The sequence below is a fragment of the Nymphaea colorata genome, chromosome 7, assembly GCF_008831285.2.
Source record: "Nymphaea colorata isolate Beijing-Zhang1983 chromosome 7, ASM883128v2, whole genome shotgun sequence".
In the NCBI taxonomy this organism is placed as follows: Eukaryota; Viridiplantae; Streptophyta; class Magnoliopsida; order Nymphaeales; family Nymphaeaceae; genus Nymphaea; species Nymphaea colorata.
Window position 1 is genome coordinate 3,155,615 of NC_045144.1, and position 5,756 is coordinate 3,161,370.

The window sequence follows — 5,756 nt, forward strand, 5'->3', positions numbered from 1 at the left end:
CTCCTTGCAAGCGCATTTTTATGTTAATCTATTGTAAAACTGGTTCCTACAATTTCATTGTCGCATTATTTTTGTCTGAGCACAAATAGTAAACTTGCAAACACGATTTTGTTTGAGTGTATTGCATTGTTATTGTAAATGCTTTCTACTCTACATTGTTCATGTCAGTGGTTTTCTTCTTCTTCATTTGGTTTGTCCTTCTTAGTGTGGCCTGTGATGTAACGTACTCCACCAAGTCGTCATGTGGCTATTTTCTGAGATGTGATATACTATCCTATGAAAAGACAGTTTGCTGTCATTGTAGATTACTTATGTGTATTTGATGACAAAAACGCCACAATCGTAGATTGTTTTGGCAGGAAGCTTCCTTTTTTATGGAAAAAGTGCCAATGAATCATGTTGATTCTCCACTGAATCATGATAGTCATTTATTGGCTCAATTACCAACTTTGCTTGACTCAGGTCATGCATAATTTTTTTTGCCTCAACACCCATAATATACCTTTCTCCCTGTTTTATTAAATTATCATTTATTCCAAATTGAATATCAATCTTTGTTTTACTCAAGTATACTTCATTTTCAATCATCGGACATGTAATTCAAACATTATGTATTTCTTATACCCTACTTGAGGTCTACTATTCTCAAAGTTAAGATTATTCACAAGTGATAAATTGCTCATAATGTTCTCTATTTTCTTATATTATTAACTTGAAAACTTGATATGAAAATCACTATTTACCGATCATATTTTTACAATAAATTTCTTTCATACAAGTTTTGTCCCAATTGCTTGTCAAAAAATCTTTTATATCCAAGCTCATGCACATGATATTACCTTTCACCCTCACATATCAATTTTTTTTTACTTAACTTTGTCAATGCATTCATTTTATTGAGGCAATTTCCATTATGTTCTTTGCCTCAATCTTAGTTCGAGATCAACACATGCTTGACTCAGGTCACACATTTTTTTTTCCTCATTTATATTTAGTCAAATAATTTTCTAGCTTCAATATCTATAGTGCATTTCTTTCCATTTTACTATTTCTATGATTTTATTGTGTCATCATTTATTCCAAGATATTTGTTTTGCTTCGACATATTCTATTTTCAATCGTCAGACACTTATTTTTAATTTATTAATCCAGTCCTATTCAGTCTATATCTTCTCAAATCAAACCTCATATATTTATACTATGCTTGAGATTTAATTCTTTAAAAAATAAGATACTTTATTCTTCTATATTATCAATTTGATATCTCGCTATGAGAATTACCATCTACCATCAACAAAACTACTAATTCTCCGAAAAGGATTAGTTGAAACCCTTTCATTGTTATTGTGAGACCAACATATTTTCCTAGGGAACCAGTAACTACTTTTGTTACAAAGAAGAGTTGTGATAAGAAACATATTTTGCACTCATGCTATGGTTAAATGATTCTCTTTTGACAATTCATCGAGTTCAAGGATAGATATAATGTCTTGAAGTTATTTGTAAGCTTCATTGATATTACCTACCAAATAAAAGGCCTACTTGAGAAGACTCTAATGCTTTGAAAATGATTAGTTGAAATCCCTTAATTGTTTTTGTGAGACCAACATATTTCCTAGGAAACTAGTTAATACTTCTACTACAAAGAATAGTGGTGATGAGAAACATTCAATTTTGTGCTCTTGGCATTGTTAAAGGATTCCCTTCTAATAATTCATCCAGTTCAAGAATAGTTGTGACGTTCTGAAATTATTCGTAACATTACAATTTCATAATATTTGTCACCAACGATCCAAGGTTGAAGCATAGCTAATATTGAATCTAAACTATTTACTATTGGATAGATGCCTTTGGCAACTATTAATCCTCTTGATAGTACGGTAGCAATATCTAAAATGTGCAATTGTCATAATAGGAGCAAGATCGATCAAATCATCTGCATGCTTGAATGGAAGTTATAGATCCCTCTTCAGTCTTCAGTATAAGTAATTCTTTCTATCAAAGGCAATTCTATACTAATGGTAGGCTGATAACCCATAGCAGAAGGCATTCTACCTAATAACGTAAATACTTCTGACCCCTCTTGAATGAAACAAAAGATATTGTCAATAAATAGAAGTATACATTGTTCATTAACATCACAAAAATATATTTTGTGATGGTTAGGATAGCTGAATCAACTGTTATACGAGCTCACAAAAATTCATTTGTCTGTCATATAATAGCTACTTTAGATTTTGAAATATTTTCTTCATTAACCACCCTCGATTCTTTCATTTCATGTAAAGGTTATTTCCTTCATGAGCGTGTTCTTCTATTCTACTGAATACACACACACACACACACACACACACACACACACACACACGTATCCATGAGATTTGACAATGTTGTTGATTAATTGCATGATGAGTATTGTTTTGCCCACTCCAACTCCCCCAAATAGTTTGATTTCCTCCATGCTGATAAAACACTAAAAGATCCACCGCTTGACTGCATGTTTCAAAAATTTATCACTTATATCTATTTGTCTAAAAGAGGGTAGGTCCATGAATAGGAGATTTTGTGCGAGTAACTACAACACCAAAATTATCATGAAGTTCTTGAAAAACATTAAAAATTCATCCCATAATGTCTCCACTAGTTACAGCACTTAGAGGAGCTTTGGTGTCGATCACTTCCATTCTTCTCACCAGCCAATCTGTCAGTTGCAGCTTTAAATCAGTTATTTCATAATAATTGTTGTACCTCACAAGTCACATTAATTTTCTTACCTGTTGTAAATATTAGGCATCTTCATAGGGGAAAGGTTATATCCAATACTCGACCAATGATTTTGAGTAACAAGTCCCAAATTTTTCACAAGTGTTGAAACTCCAAACTAAAAGTACTAGGATGTATTCTAAAAAAAAACTGAATTATGTCAAAAGTTTTTGTGTATATTATTGAATAAAAAATGTTTGATTACAAGTTAATTGGTTAGTTCGATAATAAATGGCAGTTAGTGCTTGATCTAATTCAATTGCTTACTCATTTGATTCAATTAATAAATTTGTCAATTCATTGAACCCAATCTTTATTTGAAATATTGAGTACGAGTAGATAAATAAGGATCATGAGGAAGTATCTCATTTACTTATCATCAGAAAGAGATACATCTAAAATTACACACATGTGGATATATATAATGTATGGAATCCACCATAGCTTGATTTGTTAGTCGCTTTATTTTTCATTGTTGATCTTCTTTATTTTTTATTTTTGTCCAATATTCTTTTTCTTTTGTATTATGTATATTTTTTTACATATTACTTAGTTTGTTTAGTTGATAAAATAGATAAAGAAAATAAAAAGAAAAACGGAAGGAGACCAGTTAGAAACTTGAAAAATAGGGGATCAGTTGCATCATAGGTATGAAACAGCATACAATAATATACATATGACGAATCAAATGCCAGGTCAACTAGTGAAACAAATTAAATTTCTAAGTAGTTATATTAGTTGAGAATTTTGTGAATAATTTCTGAGAAAGGTTTCATTCATGCCTAATCCAAGTTGAGTGGACCTCAGTTGTGAGAATTCTTAGTTCTTAAGTTGTGGGAAGGAACCCCTAGCGAGACTAAGAAGTTAGATTTCAGGGTAATAAAAAAAAGTTTTTTGAAACATCCCCACATGGCAGAGAATAGCCCGAATACCCTAATAACATATTATATACTTAAAAGTTGTGGAAGTTATTTTATTTCATTTAAGTCTCTTTTTGTCATTTTGTGTTTCTTGTGGACTCTTTTGTTATAGAGGCTGACTCCCCTTCATACCCTAATAACATATTATGTATGATTAAGGGATAAGAAAGTTAATGATTATCTCTGTTCCAAACCCTAAGTCAACATGATCCCCATAATCTCAAATGATTGGTTCTCATTCTATAAATCAAACCTATACCCATAGAAATAGAAGAGAGAACAAATGTCGATACACTTCTTTCATTAGGTAATATTAAGATCAATTCATTGCTTTGGAGATAATAATTTTTATCAGTATTTTAAAAAAGGACAATGAATCTAGGTCTAACAATTTATAACTCTTCCAAGGCTAAAAGACCTTAAGCTTCTTGTATAAAGTATAAATTGGTAGTATTCAAATGGTGAGAAGTTGGAGTAGCTTCATATACAAAAAAATGAGCATTATACAAATAAAAAAGGACTACTTAACTACTTACTTTGCTAATCTAGTTATATGAATACAAAATATATTATACAATATATTATATAGGCATGTAGCTATATAGACTTGAACTATAGACCTTCTTGGTAAAACATATAAAACTGATTATTATACAAATGATTCGAACTGTTTCAAAGATCCAATATACATTTTTGTGTGTTACGCTCTTTCAGCAATTGATGGATCAGTTAGTTCACCATATTTTAATTTTATATGAAAATAATGAGATGTCTCCATGTGTTGTGATTCTTTATCTATATTCTGATCCAGAAGTAGTACCAAAGTGCTTCAAAGGATTTCCTTGTTGTAGGTTTGTCTTAAGCTAAGATCAACCTTAATTAAATTCCTGTCTTTCTATTTCAAACATAAGACATACACCTCAAAGTTCAAAGGATGGAAGGAGATTATTTTGAGGTGCCTATTATATATACTCATTTGGTCTACCATTGAATTAAATAGGTACTAACCTTATCAATGATAAAATAATGCCTAGTACTATTTTGTATCCAAATGGAAAACACAACACTTCTCAGCTATTGTTCTCTTCTTTACTCGAATCAATGAAGTAAAGACACAAATTTTTCATTTCAATTAAGAGAAGATCTTAAACTTGATCATAGTAAACATATAAAAAGTCAATTATTAGCAATTCCATGAAATATCTTGGTTTCCATTTCACTTGGATCCAGTGCATTATGACGTATTTCCATGGTTCTATATCTATCAACATTCATGGTAGAACTGGGACTACAACAAGAAGACCTGTTTTTCATACGTGTAGTAGAAATATTTTATAGATTGATTGAAATTAAAAGAGTAGATAACAAAGTTATGGCTTCCATAATTGAGAAAGGTCTTCATTACTCCATCTCCCTTATGTATACAGGTGATAGTATTGTTAATATTTCATCTCAGTTTAAATATATTGAAGGAGTCATAAAGGTTTTTTATTCCTTAGAAAATTGTACAGACTTAAAGTTAATTCTTCCAAGTCCCCAACATTTTTCCTTCTATGTGTAAAAGAAGAAAAAGGATTCTGGTCATGGTCATCCTCTTTACAATGAAATTATGGCAACCTTCCATCTTGTTATTTGGATGTTATTTTCTCCACCAATAGATTGACAAAAAAGATGTGCGAGCTGTTAGAAGAGGAAGTGTCCAAAAGGATTAGGCTTTGAAGATCTCATTAGTTACCTCATGTGTGGCATCTTATTCTCATAAGACTCATCATTGTGAATTATGATTAAGTCCCCAAGGGCACATTGATCAAATTGGAGGGCATGTGTTCTGATTCATATGGGGATCTAATGTTCAAGAGAAACAATTTCATCTCATTGAATGAGACACAGTATGCAGCCCATATCGGGATAGATGTGCTAGTATTCGCAGGATAGTGGAAATGAATGCTTTCATTGTGCTTGGGATATCCTCTGGGTGTATGGAGAGGATAGAAACCAGTCATTTATGATGAGGAAGTACATAAATAAAAATTCATTCTGGATGGGTAAACACAAGGTTGGCAGTTGTTAGAC

The 5,756-nt window shown here is 31.4% G+C and overlaps 1 pseudogene; it reads right to left on the reverse strand.

Annotated features, from left to right (window-relative positions):
• Positions 1-1,252: 1,252 nt before the first annotated feature.
• Positions 1,253-4,934, reverse strand: LOC126410240 (ATP synthase subunit beta, chloroplastic-like; annotated as a pseudogene).
• Between the last annotated feature and the right edge of the window lie 822 nt (positions 4,935-5,756).